The sequence below is a fragment of the Chamaea fasciata genome, unplaced genomic scaffold (genome assembly GCF_029207755.1).
Source record: "Chamaea fasciata isolate MVZ Bird 193981 ecotype frontalis unplaced genomic scaffold, bChaFas1.0.hap1 SCAF_302, whole genome shotgun sequence".
In the NCBI taxonomy this organism is placed as follows: domain Eukaryota; kingdom Metazoa; phylum Chordata; class Aves; order Passeriformes; family Sylviidae; genus Chamaea; species Chamaea fasciata.
The window spans coordinates 12,895-34,638 of NW_027094387.1; the positions used below are offsets into that span (position 1 = coordinate 12,895).

Here is a 21,744-nt window from a genome sequence, read left to right on the forward strand (position 1 = left end):
CCCCGACGCGCGTGGCAGCCCCGCATTGTGAGCTCGGGGGCGGCGCTGCCGCCCGCCCGCCCGCAGCTCGGGGCCGAAAGGGAGGGAAAAAGGCAAGGAGCCCGGGCGCGTGGCAGCCGGCTGCCTGCGCGCGCCACCCGGACCCCGGAGCCGTCCGGGCGCGATTTTCCGCGGCGTTTGCGGGTGTGCGGACACGGGATGGGGGCGCAGCGGCGCCGCGGGCGGCAGTCCATTGAGTCAGGCGCTTGTGGGAGGAGCCGAGGGGGCATTTTAGTGGGTTCCACTACCAAGATGGCGGCAAGAAGCGAGGCGCCTGACCTTCTAAAAAAGGCGGCCAAAAGGGCGGGGAAAAATAAGGACCCTATAGGCGTTTAGTCAGATGCCTGCACAAAAACCCCGACTACGGCGCCGCCCGCGCGCAATTTTCCGCGGCGTTTCCAGGTGTGCGGACACCGGCCGTGTGCTCAGTCGCGCCGCGTCCGCGTTCGGATTCGTGGATTTAGTCAGGCGTCTGTGTAAACACCTGCCGGGGGCCTATGCCGAGCCGCAAAGAACATGGCGGCCGGGACGGAAGTGGCCTCAGCCGCAACAAAGATGGCGGCAAGCAGAAGCGGAAGTCACGCGACGCCCCTCACAAAATGGCGCCGAGGCGGGAGGCGGCTGCCCTTCCAAAATGGGCGGCCAAAAGGGCGGGAAAAAATAAGGACCGTATAGGCGTTTAGCCAGACGCCTGCACGAAACCCCGACTACGGCGCCGCCGGGACGCAATTTTCCGCGGCGTTTCCAGGTGTGCCGACACGGGCCGTGTGCTGAGTCGCGCCGCGATTGCGTTCGAATTCGTGGATTTAGTCAGGCGTCTGTGTAAACACCTGCCGGGGGCCTATGCCGAGCCGCAAAGAACATGGCGACCGGGACGGAAGTGGCCTCAGCCACAACAAAGATGGCGGCAATGAAAAGCGGAAGTTACGCGACGCCCCTCACAAAATGGCGCCCAGGCGCGAGGCGCCCGACCTTCCAAAAAGGGCGGCCAAAAGGGCGGGAAAAATAAGGACCCTGTAGGCGTTTACCCAGATGCCTGCACAAAAACCCCGACTACGGCGACGCCCGGGCGCAATTTTCCGCGGCGTCTCCAGGTGTGGGAACACCGACCGTGTGCTCAGCCGCGCCGCGTTTGCTTTTAAATTCGTGGATTTAGTCAGGCGTCTGTGTAAACACCTGCCGGGGCCTATGTCGAGCCGCAAAAAAGATGCCGGCGGGACCGGAAGTGGCCTCAGACGCAACCAAGATGGCGGCAAGGAAGGGCGGAAGGCTCGTGGGGCTCGTCGCGGCCGAAAATCGCCGAGTGCAGCTCACACCCTGCAATGGCAAAAGCTGTTTTATTAAAACTCAGCCGAGAATTTTCCTCTTATTTCCAGGTCACAGGATATACTGAGGCTGAGAGGGATCCTAAAATCTGACTCTCAAGCGGACGGACCGTTTGAGAATCGAACTCAGCACCTTGGCATTACCCGGACTCTGCTCCAAGCAGCTGAACCAATCTCTGCATTATGGGGATGGACCTCCATAGGATGGCAACGCTTGGCCCCACTAAGGTAAGTGCAGTGCCGCCTTCTCTGCCAAAGCTGCTTCACACACCAGCCCCTGGAATGGCTCGAGGGCAGAAGTGGCTGGCAGCTCACGACAGCACAAAGCTCTTCCAGTGACGCTGATTTCCTGTCCTTTCCAGGATTTACCCAGCAGCTGCCGTAAAAGTACTCACACAAAGTCTCTTTCCGGGCGGAAAGGAGCAGGACAAGTCCTGAGGCTTCCCTTCTTCCACGGCCAAAGCTCTGCAGAGAGGCAGGGCCGGTCCCACCCGCACAGGGGCGTTTCCTGCAGGTGAGTGTTGCCGGGCCAAACTGATGGCAGCTGCTGAGGCCGGGGCTGCTTTTCTGGCCGGAGGCCTCGGTGCCCCCCCGTGCCGCCTGCAGTGTCCCTCGGGGTTTCCTGCAGGTGTCCCGGGTGCCCGGAGGCGCAGGGAGGAAGGAGGCCGGCAGCCCCAGCGGGGCCAGCAGCCCTGGGATGATGTGCAGGGAGGAGCTGTGCCTGCGGGGCCCCGCCCGTGGCAGCGGCGGCCAAACGCAGGGCCCGGGGCCGGGCTCGGGGCTGGCACGGACACGGCCCCGGGGCTGCCGCGGCTCCTCGGCTAGGGGCTGCTCCCGCCGGGCACGGGGAGATGCTGCAGCCCGGACAGAGGCACCCACAGCCCAAGAGCTCCCCAGGGAACAGCTGGCATTGCCCGGGAACGGCGGCTCGGGCTGTCTGCAGAGGGGCTCAGACAGCAATTCCCACCTCCCGGAGCTCCCACACAGTTGCCAGGGATGTCCTGGCCACCCCAAATCCCCTCCCTTTCAGCCTGAGGACATCACCCGTCGGCAGCATTAAAGCCAAGGCGCTCCTCCCTCACAGAAATTAAATCCAGAGCAACGGCCCTCGGAGATGCCTCAAAATCAAAGGTTTGAGTGGGATGGAGTTTCGTTTGGATGAAGTCTGGACTTTTCCAGGGAGCCAGCCGGAGTGCAGCAGTGATGGAAAGCTTTTGCAGGTGGGTCCCACTGGAGGTGTGCTGAAGGCAGGGATGGGCGTCCCTTGCCTGAGGGAAAGGCACTTGCAGAGGCCACTGCTGGGGCTCGGAAAGGAGCTGAGCTCCTGCAGGGAGCTGTGTCCTCCCGAGGGCACAGGGGCTGCCTCAGCACAGGCCGGCCAGTGCCTTCTCCTGCTCTGAAACATCACCTGGAGCCCGAGCTCAGGGGGTGGCTGAATTCCAGGGAAATCTGACAGGTGACCCCCAGGGGGTGAGGGTTATAATTAACCAAATCTATGGAATAGAAACCTATCCTGTCCCCATCCTGCTGAGCTTCCTTGGAAGCTCTGCTGGTTCCTGACACGTCTGGCATTCAAGCAGCAGCTCTGCGTGGGAATATCCGTGCTCCGTGAGGCACTGTGAGGTTATTGCAGCGGGAACTGAGCAGGGAATTCGGGGCCGTGGGTATAATTCATCTAAACTAGCAAAGGTGACAGTGAACCCCAAATCTGGGCACCACACAGAGAACAATCTTTGTGCTGCCCTGTCAGCTCAAGCCCCTGGGCTGGGAAGTTTTGGGAGTCAAACATATGGAATGATAGAAGTCACAGCAACTGGTGTCACCCCGAGGGACAGTCCAAGTCCCAGACAATTCCTCTGCAGTCCCCTGGGGGGGAAAACACCCTCTGTCTGCCAGGAGCCCTGACTCTGTTTCTCCTATCAGCTGTGTTGGGCTTTAAGAACTTGAAATAACTTCGAAGCCAAAGAAATCACCTTTTCCTACTGGTTTGATTGTGTTTTTTTGTTGTTTTTTTTTTTTTTTTTTTTCTTTCAGATGCTGGACTTGCTTCTGTGGATGTGTGCTGAGCTCTGGCTGCAGGGGACTGTCAGGCCTGAATGGCTGTGAGTTTGGGTTCTTCTCGCTGGGGAAGCAGAAATAATTATTAATTAGACTGCAGAAATGTTTTCAGAAACCTTTCCCCTTTCCTGCCCTTGCTGGTGGATCTTCTCTTTCTGCCTTTGACTTTACAAAGCTGTTCCCTGATGTCAATTCCCCTGCCTGAATTCCTTGCAGCTCCTAGCTGGGAAAAACTGGGATGATGTCCTAGGGATGTTCTTAGGGGAGGACAGAGGTGAGATTTTTGCCTGTATTTTTCTAATATTTTCTAAAATTTCAGGGAGCTGCTCCTGCTCCTGCCCCTAATCCTGCTGCTGCTGCACAAGTGGAGCCTTGTCAGCGAAGACCTGCATCTGCAGGAGGCCCCGCAGGCCCTGGCTGGGAAGTGCCAAAACAAAGAAGTGATCAGTAAGTGCTGAACTGCTTCCAGGAGGGCATATTTTGTTGCAGCCGTTACAGACCAACCGTGTGGTGCTGGTGACTTTGTGTGAGTTGCTTTATTAAAGCCAATCGTTGGTAAGGGTTTTGAGCCTGCCTTGGAGAGCACTTGGAGCTCTGGGTGCCCTGGCTTTCCCCTAGGTGTCCCTGGGGTTGCCCTGGCTGTCCCCTAGGTGTCCCTGGAGTGCCCTGGCTGTCCCCTAGGTGTCCCTTGGGGTCCACGGGCTGTCCACTAGGTGTCCCTTGGGGGGACCTGACTGTCCCTGGGATGCCCTGGCTGTCCCCTAGGTGTCCCTGGGGGTGCCCTGGCTGTCCCCTAGTTGTCCCTGGGGTGCCCTGGATGTCTCTTAGGTGTCCCTGGGGGTGCCCTGGCTGTCCCCTAGGTGTCCCAGGGCTGCCCTGGCTGTCTTTTAGGTCTCCCTGGGGGTGCCCTGACTGTCCCCTAGGGGTACCTTGTCTGTCCCTGGGGGGGCCCTGGCTGTCTTCCTAGGTGTCCCTGGGGGGCCCTGGCTGGCCCCTAGGGGTCCCTGGGGGTACCCTGGCTGTCCCCTAGGTGTCCCTGGGGGTACCCTGGCTGTCCCCTATGTGTCCCTGGAGGTGCCCTGGCTGTCCCCTTGGTGTCCCTGGGGGTGCCCTTGCTGTCCCATAGGTGTCCCTGGAGGTGCCCTGGCTGTCCCCTTGGTGTCCCTGGGGGTGCCCTGGGTGTCCCTGGGGTGCTCTGGCTGTCCCCTAGGTGTCCCTGGGGGTGCCCTAGCTGTCCCTTAGATGTCCCTGGGGGTGACCTGGCTCTCCTTGGGGTGCCCTGGCTGTCCCTTATGTGTCCCTGGGGGTGCCCAGGGTGTCCCTGGGGTGCCTTGCTGTCCCCTAGGTGTCCCTGGGGGTGCCCTGCCTGTCCCCTGGGTGTCCCTTGGGGTGTCCTGGCTGTCCCCTAGGTGTGCCTGGGGGTGCCCTGGCTGTCCCTGGGGTACCCAGGCTTTCCTTTAGGTGTCCGTAGGGGTGCCCTGGCTTTCCCGTAGTTGTCCCTGGGGTGCCCTGGCTGTCCCTTTGGTGTCCCTGGAGGTGCCCTTGCTGTCCCTTGGGGGGCCCTGGCTGTCCCTGAGGGGGCCCTGGCTGTCCCCTAGGTGTCCCTGGGGTTCCCTGGCTGTCCCTGGGGTGCCCAGGCTTTCCTATAGGTGTCCCTGGGGGTGCCCTGGCTGTTCCTTAGGCGTCCCTGGGGGTGCCCTGGCTGTCCCTTAGGTGTCCCTGGGGGTGCCCTGGCTGTCCCCTAGGTGTCCCTGCCTCGCTCGTATCCTCGACTCCGCCTCCGGCGCCATGGTGACACCCCTCCCAGTCTGGACCAGTGTGGCCACACCCCCTCCCCTGGGGCCATTAGACCCATCCCAGTATAGACCAGTAAGGCACCGTGTGCCCACCACGGACCCCCACACGCCTGCCAGTTCATCCCAGTCCACTCCCCGTCCATCCCAGTTCTCTCTGATCACCCTCCCAGTGCTCCCAGTCCATCCCAGTCCCGCAGGTGCTGGTGCTTGTGGCTTGATCATCTGGTGCCTGTCCGCAACGTGGAGCGGGTCAAATGAGGCCTCAGGGGGAGGGGGGGGCGGATTTTGGGGGGTCCTGGGGGTCCCGAGTTGTCCTGGAGGGGTTTGGGGGGTCTGCGGGGAGTCTCAAGGGGCTGCTGTGGGTGTTTTTGGGGGGGCTTCGGGAGGTTTGGGCGGCCCATTTGCGGCATCAAAGGAACCTGAGGAGGGTTTTGCGGGCTCCTGGAGGTCGGGGGGGGCCCTGGGGGTGGTTTGGGGGGCACTGGGGGGTTCCAGCCCGTGACCCCCCCCCCCGTTTTTGACCCCCCCCCCCGAGCTGTTTCGGTCTCATCGACGCCCTCCTGAAGCCCAAGGGGGGGTGGGCGCTGGGCCCCCCCTGCTGCCCCCTCCCCCTGCCACCCCCACGACGCCCTGCAGGTGAGGGACCCCCAAAAACCCCTCCCCATGAACCCCAAATCCACCCCTGGGACCCCCCAAAACCTCCCCAGGACCCCAGATCCACCCCGGGACCCCCAAATCCATCCCTTGGACCCCCAAAAACCCCCAAATCCATCCCTGGGACCCCCCAAAACCTCCCTCCAAACCCCAAATTCACCCCTCGGACCTCCAGAATCCCTCCACAGAACCCCTCAGGGGTGGTTCCCCACGAAAAAGGGCGGGAAACGTGAGGGGAGAAAAAGGGCGGGAAACGTGAGGGGAGAAAAAGGGCGGGATCAAGTGGAGGGGATCAATGGAATTTTGGGGGGGGTCAGCGACGCTGAGGAAGGATCAATGGAATATTGGGGGGGCATCAATGACATTGGGGGGGGTCAGTGACACTCGGGTGGGGATCAATGATGCTGTGGGGGGGTCGATATCAGCTCGGGGGGCGGCCATGGGTTTTTGGGGGGCCGCAACGCAGGCGGCCGTGCTGGGTTTGGAGCGGGGGGGCCCCTTCAACCCCTGGGGGTGCCCTGGCTGTCCCCTAGGTGTCCCTGGGGTGCCCTGGCTTTCCCTGGGGTGCCCTGGCTGTCCCCTAGGTGTCCCTGGGGTGCCCTGGCTGTCCCTGGGGGTCCCTGGCTGTCCCAGAGGTGTCCCTAGGGGTGCCTTGTCTGTCCCTGAGGGGGCCCTGGGGGGGCCCTGGCTGTCCCCTAAGTGTCCCTGGGGGTGCTCTGGTGTCCCTGGGGATGCCCTGGCTGTCCCTTAGGTCTCCCTGGGGGTGCCCTGGCTGTCCCTTGGGGTGCCCTGGCTGTCCCCTAGGCGTCCCTGGGGTGCCGTGGCTGTCCCCTTGGTGTCCCTGGAGGTGACCTGCCTGTCCCCTAGGTGTCCCTGGAGGTGCCCTGGCTGTCCCCTTGGTGTCCCTGGGGGTGCCCTGGCTCTCCCATAGGTGTCCCTGGACGTGCCCTGGCTGTCCTCTTGGTGTCCCTGGGGGTGCCCTGGGTGTCCCTGGGGTGCCCTTGCTGTCCCCTAGGTGTCCCCGGGGATGCCCTGGCTATCCCTGGGGGGGCCCTGGCTGTCCCTGGGGTGCCCTAGCTGTCCCTTAGATGTCCCTGGGGGTGCCCTGGCTCTCCTTGAGGTGCCCTGGCTGTCCCTTATGTGTCCCTGGGGGTGCCCTGCCTGTCCCCTAGGTGTCCCTGGGGTTGCCTTGGCTGTCCCCTAGGTGTCCCTGGGTGTGCCCTGGTGTCCCTGGGGTGCCCTGCCTGTCCCCGAGGTGTCCCTGGGGGTGCCCTGGCTGTCCCCTAGGTGTCCCTGGGGGTTCCCTGGCTGTCCTCTAGTTGTCCCTGGGGGAGCCCTGGCTGTCCCTAGGGTGCCCTGCCTGTCCCCTAGGTGTCCCTGGGAGTGCCCTGGCTGTCCCCTAGGTGTCCCTGGGGGTCCCTGGCTGTCCCCTAGTTGTCCCTGGGGGAGCCCTGGCTGTCCCAAGGTTGCCCTGCCTGTCCCCTAGGTGTCCCTGGGAGTGCCCTGGCTGTCCCCTAGGTGTCCCTGCCTCGCTCGTATCCTCGACTCCGCCTCCGGCGCCATGGTGACACCCCTCCCAGTCTGGACCAGTGTGGCCACACCCCCTCCCCTGGGGCCATTAGACCCATCCCAGTACAGACCAGTTAGGCACCGTGTGCCCACCACGGACCCCCACACGCCTGCCAGTTCGTCCCAGTCCACTCCCCGTCCATCCCAGTTCCCTCTGATCACCCTCCCAGTGCTCCCAGTCCATCCCAGTCCCGCAGGTGCTGGTGCTTGTGGCTTGATCAGCTGGTGCCTGTCCGCAACATGGAGCGGGTCAAACGAGGCCTCAGGGGGACGGGGGAGCGGATTTGGGGGGTCCTGGGGGTCCCGAGTTGTCCTGGAGGGGTTTGGGGGGTTTTGGGGGGTCTGCGGGGAGTCTCAAGGGGCTGCTGTGGGTGTTTTTGGGGGGGCTTCGGGAGGTTTGGGCGGCCCATTTGAGGCATCAAAGGAACCTGAGGAGGGTTTTGGGGGCTCCTGGAGGTCGGGGGGGCCCTGGGGGTGGTTTGGGGGGCACTGGGGGGTTCCAGCCCGTGACCCCCCCCGTTTTTGACCCCCCCCCCCCCCCCGAGCTGTTTCGGTCTCATCGACGCCCTCCTGAAGCCCAAGGGGGGGTGGGCGCTGGGCCCCCCCCGCTGCCCCCTCCCCCTGCCACCCCCGCGACGCCCTGCAGGTGAGGGACCCCCAAAAACCCCTCCCCGGTCCCCAAATTCACCCCTGGGACCCCAAAAAACCCCCAAAACCTCTCCCCGGACCCCAAATTCACCCCTGAGGCGCCATAAAACCCCCAAACCCCTCCCCATGAACCCCAAATCCATCCCTGGGACCCCCCAAAACCTCCCTAGGACCCCAGATCTACCCCGGGACCCTCGAATCCATCCCTTGGACCCCCAAAAACCCCCAAATCCATCCCTGGGACCCCCCAAAACCTCCCTCCAAACCCCAAATTCACCCCTCGGACCTCCAGAATCCTTCCACAGGACCCCTCAGGGGTCGTTCCCCACGAAAAAGGGCGGGAAACGTGAGGGGAGAAAAAGGGCGGGATCAAGTGGAGGGGATCAATGGAATTTTGGGGGGGGTCAGCGACGCTGAGGAAGGATCAATGGAATATTGGGGGGGCATCAATGACATTGGGGGGGTCAGTGACACTCGGGTGGGGATCAATGATGCTGTGGGGGGGTCGATATCAGCTCGGGGGGAGGCCATGGGTTTTTGGGGGGCCGCAACGCAGGCGGCCGTGCTGGGTTTGGAGCGGGGGGGCCCCTTCAACCTCTGGAGGGGCCCTGGCTGTCCCTGGGGGTCCCTGGCTGTCCCCTAGGTGTCCCTGGGGGTCCCTGGCTGTCCCCTAGGTGTCCTTGGGGTGCCCTGGCTGTCCCCAAGGCGTCCCTGGGGTGCCCTGGCTGTCCCCTAGGTGTCCCTGGGGGTGCCCTGGCTGTCCCTGGGGGTCCCTGGCTGTCCCATAGGTGTCCCTAGGGGTGCCTTGTCTGTCCCTGGGAGGGCCCTGGGGGTACCCTGGTGTCCCTGGGAGGGCCCTGGCTGTCCCCTAAGTGTCCCTGGGGGTGCTCTGGTGTCCCTGGGGATGCCCTGGCTGTCCCTTAGGTCTCCCTGGGGGTGCCCTGCCTTTCCCTTGGGGGGCCCTGGCTGTCCCAGGGACACCCTGGCTGTCCCCTAGGTGTCCCTGGGTGTGCCTTGTCTGTCCTTGGGGGTGCCTTGTCTGTCCCTGGGGGGGCCGTGGCTGTCCCCTAGGTGACCCTGGGGGTTCCCTGGGTGTCCCTGTGGGGGCCCTGACTGTCCCTGGGGTGCCTTGCTGTCCCCTAGGTATCCCTAGGGTGCCCTGGCTGTCCCCTAGGTGTCCCTGGGGGTACTCTGGCTGTCCCCTAGGTGTCCCTGGGGGTGCCCTGGCTGTCCCTGAGGGGGCCGAGGCTGTCCCCTAGTTGTCCCTGGGGGTTCCCTGGGTGTCCCTGTGGGGGCTCTGGCTGTCCCTGGGGTACCCTGGCTGTTCCATAGGTGTCACTGGGGGTGCTCTGGAGTCACTGGGGTGCCCTGGCTGTCCCTTAGGTCTCCCTGGGGGTGCCCTGGCTGTCCCTTGGGGGGCCCTGGCTGTCCCTGGGGGGCCCTGGCTATACCCTAGGTGTCCCTGGGGGTGCCCTGGCTGTCCCTTAGGTGTCCGTAGGGGTGCCTTGTCTGTCCCTGGGGGTGCCCTGGCTGTACCCTACGTGTCTCTGGGGGTGCCTTGTCTGTCCCTGGGGGTGCCCTGGCTGTACCCTACGTGTCTCTGGGGGTGCCTTGTCTGTCCCTTGGGGGGCCCTGGCTGTCCCTGGGGGTGCTCTGGCTGTCCTTTAGGTGTCCCTGGGGGTACCCTGGCTGTCCCCTAGGTGTCCCTGGGGGTGCCCTGGGTGTCCCTGTCGGGGCCCTGGCTGTCCCCTAGGTGTCCCTGGGGGTGCCCTGGCTGTCCCTGGGGGGGCCGTGGCTGTCCCCTCGGTGTCCCTGGGGGTTCCCTGGGTGTCCCATCGGGGGCCCTGGCTGTCCCCTAGGTGTCCCTGTGGGGGCCCTGGCTGACCCTGGGGTGCCCTGGCTGTCCCTTAGGTCTCCCTGGGGGTGCCCTGGCTGTCCCTTGGGGGGCCCTGGCTGTCCCCTAGGTGTCCCAGGGCTGCCCTGGCTGTCCCTTAGGTGTCCCTGGGGGTGCCCTGGCTGTCCCCTAGGTGTCCCTGGGGGTGTGCTGGCTGTCCCTTGGGGCGCCGTAGCTGTCCACTTGGTGTCCCTGGGGGTGCCCTGGCTGTACCCTACGTGTCCCTGGGGGTGCCTTGTTTGTCCCTTGGGGGGCCCTGGCTGTCCCTGGGGGTGCCCTGGCTGTCCTTTAGGTGTCCCTGGGGGTGCCCTGGCTGTCCCCTAGGTGTCCCTGGGGGTGCCCTGGGTGTCCCCTAGGTGTCCCTGGGGGTGCCCTGGGTGTCCCTGTTGGGGCCCTGGCTGTCCCCTCGGTGTCCCTGGGGGTTCCCTGGCTGTCCCTGGGGGGGCCGTGGCTGTCCCCTCGGTGTCCCTGGGGGTTCCCTGGGTGTCCCATCGGGGGCCCTGGCTGTCCCCTAGGTGTCCCTGTGGGGGCCCTGGCTGACCCTGGGGTGCCCTGGCTGTCCCTTAGGTCTCCCTGGGGGTGCCCTGGCTGTCCCTTGGGGGGCCCTGGCTGTCCCCTAGGTGTCCCAGGGCTGCCCTGACTGTCCCCTAGGTGTTCCTCGGGGTGCCCTGGCTGTCCCTGGGGTGCCCTTGCTGTCCCCTAAGTGTCTTTGGGGCTGCCCTGGCTGTCCCCTACGTGTCCCTGGGGGTCCCCTGGCTGTCCCATAGGTGTCCCTGGGGATGCCCTGGCTGACCCCTAGGTGTCACTGGGGGTGCCATGGCTGTCCCTTAGGTGTCCCTGGGGGTGCCCTGGCTGTCCCTTAGGTGTCTCTGGGGTCCCCTGGCTGTCCCATAGGTGTCCCTGGGGGTGCTCTGGTGTCACTGGGATGCCCTGGCTGTCCTCTGGGGGGCCCTGGCTGTATCTGGGGGTGCCCTGGCTGTCCCCTAGGTGTCCGTGGGGGTGCCCTGGGTGTTTCTGGGGGTCCCCTGGCTGTCCCATAGGTGTCCCTGGGGATGCCCTGGCTGACCCCTAGGTGTCACTGGGGGTGCCATGGCTGTCCCTTAGGTGTCCCTGGGGGTGCCCTGGCTGTCCCTTAGGTGTCTCTGGGGTCCCCTGGCTGTCCCATAGGTGTCCCTGGGGATGCCCTGGCTGACCCCTAGGTGTCACTGGGGGTGCCATGGCTGTCCCTTAGGTGTCCCTGGGGGTGCCCTGGCTGTCCCTTAGGTGTCTCTGGGGTGCCCTGGCTGTCCCCTAGGTGTCCCTGCCTCGCCCGGATCCTCGACTCCGCCTCTGGCGCCATGGTGACACCCCTCCCAGTCTGGACCAGTGTGGCCACACCCCCTCCCCTGGGGCCAATAGACCCATCCCAGTATAGACCAGTAAGGCACCTTGTGCCCACCATCGACCCCCACACACCTGCCAGTTCATCCCAGTCCACTCCCCGTCCATCCCAGTTCTCTCTGATCACCCTCCCAGTGCTCCCAGTCCATCCCAGTCCCGCAGGTGCTGGTGCTTGTGGCTTGATCAGCTGGTGCCTGTCTGCAACGTGGAGCGGGTCAAATGAGGCCTCAGGGGGAGGGGGGGGGCGGATTTTGGGGGGATCCTGGGGGTCCCGAGTTGTCCTGGAGGGGTTTGGGGGGTTTTGGGGGGCCTGGGGGGAGTCCTGGGGGCTGCTTTGGGTGTTTTTGGGGGATCTTCGGGAGGTTTGGGCGGCCCATTTGAGGCATCAAAGGAACCTGAGGAGGGTTTTGCGGGCTCCTGGAGGTCGGGGGGGGCCCTGGGGGTGGTTTGGGGGGCACTGGGGGGTTCCAGCCCGTGACCCCCCCCGGTTTTTGACCCCCCCCCCCGAGCTGTTTCGGTCTCATCGACGCCCTCCTGAAGCCCAAGGGGGGGTGGGCGCTGGGCCCCCCCCGCTGCCCCCTCCCCCTGCCACCCCTGCGACGCCCTGCAGGTGAGGGACCCCCAAAAATCCCTCCCCAGACCCCAAATTCACCCCTGGGTCCCCAAAAAACCCCCAAAACCTCTCCCCGGACCCCAAATTCACCCCTGAGGCCCCAAAAAACCCCCAAACCCCTCCCCATGAACCCCAAATCCACCCCTGGGACCCCCCAAAACCTCCCCAGGACCCCAGATCCACCCCGGGACCCCCAAATCCATCCCTTGGACCCCCAAAAACCCCCAAATCCATCCCTGGGACCCCCCAAAACCTCCCTCCAAACCCCAAATTCACCCCTCGGACCTCCAGAATCCTTCCACAGGACCCCTCAGGGGTGGTTCCCCACGAAAAAGGGCGGGAAAGGTGAGGGGAGAAAAAGGGCGGGAAACGTGAGGGGAGAAAAAGGGCGGGATCAAGTGGGGGGGATCACTGGAATTTTGGGGGGGTCAGCGACGCTGAGGGAAGATCAGTGGAATATTGGGGGGGCATCAATGACATTGGGGGGGGTCAGTGACACTCGGGTGGGGATCAATGATGCTGTGGGGGGTCGATATCAGAGGTTATCAGAGGAAATCGCCGCCGCCGTCCTCCCGTGCCCAGAGCCCCGCCAGGACTCCAGCGCAGCTCCGGCTGCAGGCGGAGCAGGAGCGGCTCCTGCCGCCCGCAGCGATCCCGGTCCCGATCCCGACCGCAACGCCAGCCCGGTCCTCAGGCCCCGAGACCCAGAGCCCGCCCGCCGAGGGGGGCCGCACCGCTCGGGAGCCGCAGCCGACACTGACAGGACCCGAACCAGAACGGCCGGTCCCATTCCCGGCCCCGCCTGGCTCCGCGCAGGGCCGCGAGCAACCTCGGCTCGGCTCAGCTGTGAGGGGCGGGGCGGGGCCGCGGGCGATGGTCCCGCCCCCATCCCGGGCAGCGCGGGGCGCCGGGGCGGGCTCGGGGCGGAGGCGGGGTGGGCTCGGGGCGGAGCCGGGGTGGAGCCGGGGCGGGCTCGGGGCGGAGCCGGGGCGGGCTCGGGACAGAGCCGGGGCGGAGCCGGGGCGGGCTCGGGACAGAGCCGGGGCGGGCTTTGGGCGGAGCCGGGGCGGAGCCGGGGCGGGCTTTGGGCGGAGCCGGGGCGGGCTCGGGGCGGAGCCGGGGCGGGCTCGGGGCGGAGCCGGGGCGGGCTCGGGGCGGAGCAGGGGCGGAGCCGGGGCGGGCTCTGGGCGGAGCCGGGGCGGGCTCGGGGCGGAGCCGGGGCGGGCTCGGGGTGGAGCAGGGGCGGGGTCGGGGCGGAGCCGGGGCGGAGCCGGGGCTCTGTGAGGGGGGGCCCGGAGGCAGCCGGGGCCGGGCAGTACCGGGGGCGCGGCTTCAGGGGCGCGGGGCGGGTCCCAAGTGCACGGCGCCGGGACCCCACCGGGGCGTTCCACACCGAGCCCATAGAGCAGCAGCTACTTCCGCCACCCTTTTGAATCCCCGCGATTGGCGGGCTCGCTGAGGCATCGGCAGTGCTGATTGGACAGCGGGCCCCGGGAACCGCCCCCGCCCCCCGGCCCGCGCTGAGGGCCCGGGGCCTCCGCCCTCAGACCGGCTCCGGCTCCAACCCGGCCCGGGCTCTGCTCCGGTCCCCCCGGCCCGCCCTGAGGGCCCGGGGGCTCTGCCCCGAGACCGGCCTCGCCCCTCCCCGCCTCGCCTCGTAGTAGATTTCTGTTTGGTTTGTGGGAAGAAACAGTTGTGAGAAGTGAGATTTGTGCTGGAGAGCTGCTGCTGGGAAGAAAGGATGGAGTAAATCTGCTCCGAGGATGTGTGATGAAGAATTCAGGGTAAGGGTTGGGCAATATTTATAAACTGTCTCCATATTTCCCTGTATCTCTGGGTGTTTGGATTTAGCCTGGGATTGTCAGCTAAGTTATAAACAAACCAACCCGGCTACTGAACTCCCAATGAACGTTTGGAACCCTTGCACAGAAAGACAAGTTAGCAACGATTCCAAAGGAAAAATTGTAAATGGAGGGTAACGATTGCGGGGGGATTTCCTTGGGGATTATGACCCTCACACATACGGAATTTAGGAGGTGGAATCCCAGTTTCAGCCTTGGGCACGTGCAGGAGAAGAGGGGTCGTTATCCCTATCAAGGAAAGCCCGGTGCCCCAGCGCGTCAGGTGCGGACAACGAATTCTCCGGGGATGAGCACAAGTCCCCTCTTCCCCTGCCCCGACACTCGGACTGGCAGCAGCTGCAGGTGAGAGCTGTCACAGGATGGTGAGGGGACAGAGCAGCCCCAGGTGTGACCGTCAGGATGAGGAGGGCAGCAGAGCCGCCACAAGTGTGAGCTGTAAAGGATAATGAGGGGCCGGTTCTAGCCGGGGGCGGTTTAATAGAGGAGCCCGAGTTCACTTTGGCATCGGGCCGTGAGGAGCTCAGCGTGGTTTCTGCGGTGGTGGGAAAGCTTCTTACAGCGCCTGCAGGAGCACGTGGGTGTGGGGGGTTTCTTTGTGCCGGACAGCAGTAGCAGGTAAGCCAGCATGGGTTTGTAGGGGAGATTTTTTTTTTCTTTGCAGCTTTGTCTTACTAATTTCTCTGTGGTGCTCCCAGGAAATAAAAGGAGTTATGGAGAGAAAAGGAGTTCAAATTCAGTGAAGAAACTCTTCTTCTGTGGTTGTCAGTATTCAAACTGAAGAAAACTTTCCACCTGGATTTTTAATGAGTTGTGGTATTTCTATGTGGTTTTTATTAAGTATTATGCTCTTGGGTGGCGTGTAGTGTTTTGTCTGATTTTTGATGTTATGTGTAATTTGGTTTTTGAGTGAGGATAACTTTGTTGGAGGGGTTGTTTGTATTTGAGGTAGAATTAATTTAAGTAGCTTTTTTTGCTAGACTTCTGATACGTGGTATTGGGGTTTTGTGTGTGATATGTAGGGATTCAAGTTGGGTAGGGCTATTTTTTCTGTTTAGTGGCTTTGAATGATTTATTGTGTAGCTTTATCTTGTTTGTAGATGGTGTATGGTGAGAGATATGGTTTCTTTTTCGTGTTAGGTTTTGTAGTTTACATGTCGGTCAGAGTATTTTTGAACTGAGTTTTGTTGAATTGTTTTTGGTGAGATACAGTGTTTTTTGAGGGTGTGTTTTCTAAGGTTTACAATGGTGTAATTGGCTGTAGTGTGAGATGTAAAGGAGGTTTTTATTTATTTGGTGGTGGTTTTTATTATGGTGAGTGTGTAGTATTTGTTTTGATGGGTTTGGGGTAGTGTGATGTAGCTAATTTATTAGGGTTTTCTAATATTTATAATTCAATTATTGTTTATTGTATTACAGGGATTTATTTATTTAGCTTGTTTGGTTTTAGTGTGTGTTCTATAATTATGGAAAATTTGGGAGATGCTGTTTATAGTTGAATGGATCTTTTAGTTTTAGGATTGAGGGGGTTGCAGGTATATATTTTGAAGGTTTTTTGAGGGGATTGGACATGGGGGTTATTTTTATTATATTTGGTAGTTGGACTTATAGTAATAAGAGTTGGCTTTTTTTGCTGCATTATTTTTTGTTTTTTCTTTTCTAGTATTCATGTATTTGTGTGGTCAGGGTAGTGGTGTTTCTGGTGCAGCTGTAAGCCTCCATTACTGTTTGTGTGTTTTAGGTGGTCCACTGGTATTACAGGGAGACCCCCTCACTGACCGGCCAACAGATCTGCTGAGATTGTACATCAGCATTTGGTTTTCTCTATGGTACCTGACTAAGAGACAGCAGTCTGGTGACAGCAAGGAATTCCCAGAGGTGGAGCTGGATCTCAGCAGTCAAGCTGACGTGGGCAAGGTGAGCAGTGACTGGTGGACAGAAGCAGTTGCTATTGTTCAAGTCTCACTTGCTGGTGCAACTCTAAGCATTCACTGTTCTTTTTTTTTTTTACTTTAGGTTGTCCCCTTGCCAGATGTGCTGGCCCCAGAGGCCAGATGGGTGCAGCATTAAGGTATACTTGTGGCATGCTTCAGTCAGACTGGGGAGGTTGCTGTTTGACAGTAACTCAGCATGATTTTTTGCTTCTTTTGTTTCTTTGCAGGTGCCACTGCTGTCCCAGGCGTGCTAAGGAATAGAGAGAGCCGGTGAGTTGCCCTTTAGGCAGGGTGACCCATAGGTGAGCGATGTGCTCAGCATTTACTTTTTCCTTTTGCTGGGTCCACTCCTGTCAGCCTCTGGAGCGGAGTGAAGATCTGAGGGGGAGCTGGGGCAGCGGTGCAGAGGAGCCCTGGGGATTACTCTTCTGGAGGGGGATAGTCACATTTCCTGTTTTGTGATCCTAGGTAGCGTGAGGAGGTGCGGAGACAAAGTCTGGATATGGCAGCCCCAAAGCGGATGCTGAGAACACGTCGACGTCTGCGGTGCCGACATGTTCATTTCTGTCGAGGACGGACGTTCCACTCGTGTTCCAAAAGCTAAGTGTTGGGGCTGGTGGTCAGGAGAAGGGAAAAAACCTTTTCAGTCCCGGGAGGTGATTTAAAGTTACCTTAGAAGAGAAGGCCCTAGTGGGGTGGTCCCTTCAAAAGTAAAGGGTGAGGGTTTCTCCTCAGCATCACCAGAGCCTTTGCTGGGCGGGGCAGTTCTGACCCATCTCCATGTTCTAGGGAGCTTCACATTATTGGCCTTCTTTTAGAGTCCACAGGGTTAGGCTGCAGCAGGGGATTCCTGGCCCAGGAGTGTCCTGATTAGGAGCAATGCCAGTTGCAAGGCGTAGGGTTAGTAGGGTTCAGCAGGGGGAGTTTACAGTGGCACACAGAGGCTGAAGGAGGGCTTGAGAAGTAAAGGACTCGAGGTCTAGAGAACACACAGTGAAAATCGGGGGTACAGCCTAGGATACAAGTCAGAGTACAGGTATACCAGCCCTCACAGCGCTGCTGCCAACACTGTTTCCCTGAGAGCAGGTGCCGGCAGCAATCCTAACGCAAGACAAGGCCAGAAGTCCTGAGAGGTGCAGGCAGTAGCCCTAAGCTAGGGCCAGGCAGGAAGTGACAGTGGTGGGGCAGAGTCCACAGGGTTGAGGTTCACCGGGGATGTCCACCCTGCGTTCCTGTCCTGCTCTAACCGGGGATGCTCACAGCCCTAATGGAGGCCACGGTGGGTGGGCTCGGTGCCAGTAACGCCTCTAAGGCTTTGGCGCTGCGAGCGTCGGCCTCCGAGCTCAGCTGAAGCACGCACGGGGCCCGAGGACCCGGTGCTGCTTAAGAGACGGTGAGTAGCAGAGCTGCTGGGTTTTGGCTGATGTGCAGCTAAGATTATGCTTTGCTATTTGGTTTTCTTTATTGTAGCTGACTAGGAGACAGCAGCCCAGTGACAGGAGGAATTTCCCTGAAGGAGAGGCGGCCCTCTTTGGGGCCCAGCGTGGATTCACCTCCCCAGACGTCTGAGAGATAAGTGGAGGGCTCGGAACTAGGGAGGGGATGAAAGTGGGGTACCAGGGCAGGGATCACTGGGAGGGATTTTTTGAGTCGGGTTTGGAGCTGGGGATGTCCCAGATGTGACCCCTTAGGCTACATGAAGGGAAAGTCTCATTTTTCATGTCGGTGCTGAGGTGTGCAGGGCAGAGCAGTCCTGGTGTGTGTTGTGTCACTTGTCTGTTGTGCACTCTGTCTGTTTGGTGTCTTGTCTTTTCCTTTAGTCCTTTCAGGGGCCTATCAAAACCCCTGGCATCAGTCTTAGCATTTCTGATCTCTGTGCTCCTCAGCCAGGTGCCTTTGTCTCAGCTGCTCGGACACTCATCAGAATCCATCTCTCTTCACAAGCATCCAGTCCGATGCCTTTTCAGGTCTTGTTCTGAGCTGTACTGACAGCCGTGCACCGCCCTGATCCATTCCGGCGGGTTAGGTCTTGTGAGAATGCAAAGACAGGTGGAGGATTCTGACCGTAGGATTCTCGGGCATCCATCTCTGCGTCTCTTGGGATAAGTCATCCCGATGGCATCTTGTTCCTGCAGGGTTCTCTGAGCCTGGCCAGCTCACCTTCCGTCTCACCTCGGTCATCTCATTCCGAGTTCTCTGGACCCTCAGGGTCATTCTTCTTGCCAGAGTTTTCTGTCCCTGTTGCGTCCCCTCGTTTGTCCTGTGCTGTGTCACGGGTGTTGGTGTGTGTTTGGCCCGGAGCTGCTCTGCCTTGCTGCTCAGTCTGGGTGTAGGGGTACGAGGGTAATAGTGCCGGGGGCTTGAAATTTGTGATGTGGGGTGTAGTAGGCCTGTAGAGGGTATTCCTAGATTGCCACAAGATGTCTGGAGCTGTCAAGGTATCCTGCAGCACTCTGACTTTTGTCCGAACTTTCTTTCAGATGCAGAGAGATGAAATCTGTGGCAGAGCCCCCCATCCTGGGTGAGGGGCTCCCCTGAGAAGGTCAGTCCCTGTTTCTGTTTGCAGGGGAGGTGTAAATGATGGCTGTGTTACAGCTCTGTTCTTTGTCTTTATTTTTAGGTGGTGAAGCCGGATCTCAGCAGTCAAGCTGACGTGGGCGAGGTGAGCAGTGACGGGTGGACAGAAGCCGTTGCTATTGTTCAAGCCTCACTAGCTGGTGCAACTCTAAGCCTCCGTCATTGTGCGTTTTAGGGAGTCCACTCGTAGGAGGCCGAGCTCCCCTCTCACCAACGGGACGACAGACCCGCGTCACCTCACCCGTGAGCCCTCCGGGAGCATTCCAGGAGTCTGTGATGGAGCCTTGATCTTCTCCTTGTGAAGGCCCCATCCAGGTAGGCTTGGATAACGGCCGAGGAGTTGAGGTGAGTCAGGGAGGAGAAGGAGGGAGGGTCCCCTCAAGTTCCAGCGCTGCCACGTCACCTTGTCTGCTCTTTACCCAGGCAGACCCTGCGACGCCGGCGTTGGCCTCTGAGCGCAGCTGAAGCGCGGGGCCGAGGACACAGGCAAGCTTAGGAGACAGTGAGTAGCAGAATTGTCGGGTTTTGGGTGATGGGCTGCTAAGATCACGCATTCATGTTTGGTTTTTTTTGTTGTAGCTGACTAAGAGACAACAGCCCGGCGACAGCAGGAATTTTCCTGAGGCAGAGGCGGCCTTCTTTGGACCTGGCAGGGATTTGCCTCCCTGGATGCCTGAGAGATAAGTGGAGGGCTGTGGCTCACAGAGGGGATGAAAGCAGGATGCCAGGGCAGGGATCACCGGGAGGGGTTTTTTAAGTCAGATTTGGAGTTGGGGGCACCAAGATGTGACCCCTTAGGCTACATGAAGGGAAAGTCTCATTTTTCATGTCAGTGCTGAGGTGTGCAGGGCAGAGCAGTCCTGGTGTGTGTTGTGTCACTTGTCTGTTGTGCACTCTGTCTGTTTGGTGCCTTGTCTTTTCCTTTAGTCCTTTCAGGGGCCTGTCAAAACCCCTGGCATCAGTCTTAGCATTTCTGATCTCTGTGCTCCTCAGCCGGGTGCCTTTGCCTCAGCTGCTCGGACACTCATCAGAATCCATCTCTCTTCACAAGCATCCAGTCCAATGCCTTTTCAGGTCTTGTTCTGAGCTGTACTGACAGCCGTGCACCGCCCTGATCCATTCCGGCGGGTTAGGTCTTGTGAGAATGCAAAGACAGGTGGAGGATTCTGACCGTAGGATTCTCAGGCATCCATCTCTGCGTCTCTTGGGATAAGTCATCCCGATGGCATCTTGTTCCTGCAGGGTTCTCTGAGCCTGGCCAGCTCACCTTCCGTCTCACCTCGGTCATCTCATTCCAAGTTCTCTGGACCCTCAGGGTCATTCTTCTTGCCCAGAGTTTTCTGTCCCTGTTGCGTCCCCTCGTTTGTCCTGTGCTGTGTCACGGGTGTTGGTGTGTGTTTGGCCGGGAGCTGCTCTGCCTTGCTGCTCAGTCTGGGTGTAGGGGTACGAGGGTAATAGTGCCGGGGGCTTGAAATTTGTGATGTGGGGTGTGGTTAGACTGTAGAGGGTATTCCTAGATTGCCACAAGGTGTGTGGAGCTGTCAAGGTATCCTGCAGCACTCTGACTGTTGTCCTGACTTTGTTTCAGATGCAGAGGGATGAAATCCGTGGCAGAGCCCCCCATCCTGGGTGAGGGGCTCCCCTGAGAAGATCGATCGCTATTCAAGGTGAGAGTCACACATTTCACATTTATTGGCACTCCAGTGCAGGCCACCTGCGTTTACAGCTTCAAACAGGTGAGTCCCTTGGTAACCCCCCTGGGCAGCAGCTGGAGCCTGCTCCGGGCTGGGCTGAGGGAGCAAACACTTGTGGCTGACACAGCTCCACACTGAGGGTACTTGGGAAAACACCTGCCTTGTCCTGGATTTTTTTTTTTTTTTTTGAGCTTTTGACAAGGCTTTAATCATCACCTTGGTAAAAATAAATGGTAAGGACTGAAAACATGAGAGGCTGGCAGGTTATGCTCATGAATGAGAACTTTTTTTTTGAATAACTGTGCGGCCTATATCCTATTTTTGAGACTCTCTTTTTTGGCTGACTTTACTGTAAAAAATCTAATTTCAATTTAGCTGCCTCAATAATGAATTTATGGTACAAATATGTTCTAGCGGCAGGAGCTTAAAGTAGTAACACCAACATGCCACCTCTGGAATAAAGTCCTGTGTCTCCTCAGACCTACTGGTTTGCAGTAGAGTTTGTACACCTTTCGCTGCAGCTGTGGTTCTTAATAACTGGAAGTCCAGGGATTCTGGGCGATTCCCATAAGTTCTCCTGTTTTGTAGGAGCTGCACGGTGAGGTCAGCATTCTGAGGGAGGCCCTGGCACAGCTGCCAAGGGCAAGGAACGTGGAGCATCCCGGGGCTTCTCCCACCCGAGTTTCTCCCGGAGCGTGCTGCGTGTCATGCCGGATGTTTAACCCGGGTTTGGGGTGTTCTCCTGCAGTCCCAGCTCTAACTGCTGCCCCTGAGCCCCGGCCTTGCTCTGTCCCAGCACTGAACCTTGTAGGTGGGTGTGCTTTTCCAGCCCTTTAATCCCACGGGCAATCCCAGATTCCCGGAGCTCCCTGAGGCACAGCCTGGCCTCCCTCGCTGGGAGCTGCATTTCAGTCTGCCTGGACCAAGGACATCCTGTTTGTAACTTTATTCCTGTTTTTTTTTCCTCTTCCAGGTAGCTGGCAAAAAAAGGAGAGAGCCAGTAGGAAGTGAAGCCACTGGAAGGCCTTATCCCAGTCCAAGGTTCCCACTTTTCTTTCTGACTCCTGGATAATTGCCTGGCCATAACTGGACAGAGACTGTCAGTTTGATTTCCTGCCTTTTCCAATAAATCCTTGCTTTCAGCTGGAGTGTATTCCTGGTGTCATCCCCCTCCTCGTCCGTGGATGTGTAAATAAAATTCCTGACTTGCCGAGTCCAATTTTGTTATTGCAGGAAATGTGGTGCTTTTGTTCCACTGAAACTTCCCAACTCTGCTGAGAGTTTCCTATGTCAAATACAAGTAAGATTCGAGTTTCTTTGCATTGTTACTCCCACAAAACACAGATCATTCTTGGATAGGAGTAGCTGGACCTGTTGAATTTCCACTTCCCTTTAAACTTAGAGCAGAGGAAGCAGATTTAAATTTGTTGTTCCATGAACTTCCACCAACTTGATGACTGTTCCAAAAGTTTGCAGTATTAGAAATGCCTAAGCTTGTTTTCCAGGCAAGCTGGGATTTAGATGTTATTTCTTCCTTTTATTTGATGTTTTTTCTCTCTCTGATTCTAGTAAGAGAATATATTTTTTTTTCCAGTTTTCCATCCTAATTGGAGTTTTTGTACATTGTAGGGCACATTTCCAAGGAAATTTTCCAAATTCATGTTGGTAAAGCAGGAGCTATTCAGCACCATGCTGCCACTTTTT

At 59.7% G+C, this 21,744-nt stretch overlaps 2 long non-coding RNA genes across 5 annotated transcripts; both read left to right on the forward strand.

The window, feature by feature from the left end:
- Positions 1–2,451: 2,451 nt before the first annotated feature.
- Positions 2,452–3,920, forward strand: LOC136305178 (uncharacterized). Its single transcript, XR_010725112.1, has 3 exons — positions 2,452–2,584; positions 3,399–3,466; positions 3,742–3,920. It is a non-coding gene; the product is annotated as an uncharacterized lncRNA (long non-coding RNA).
- A 9,583-nt stretch (positions 3,921–13,503) lies between these two features.
- Positions 13,504–21,259, forward strand: LOC136305179 (uncharacterized). Of its 4 annotated transcripts, none has more exons than XR_010725115.1 (12): positions 13,504–13,760; positions 14,010–14,180; positions 14,534–15,752; positions 15,852–15,906; positions 15,997–16,039; positions 16,238–18,311; positions 18,390–18,431; positions 18,522–18,691; positions 18,770–18,848; positions 18,926–20,013; positions 20,629–20,851; positions 21,014–21,259. It is a non-coding gene; the product is annotated as an uncharacterized lncRNA (long non-coding RNA). The 4 variants fall into 4 exon arrangements; XR_010725117.1 differs by lacking the exons at positions 13,504–13,760; positions 14,010–14,180 and adding an exon at positions 14,187–14,453 and having other exon boundaries at positions 14,534–14,651; positions 15,577–15,752; XR_010725113.1 differs by lacking the exons at positions 13,504–13,760; positions 14,010–14,180 and adding an exon at positions 14,187–14,453.
- Positions 21,260–21,744: the final 485 nt, after the last annotated feature.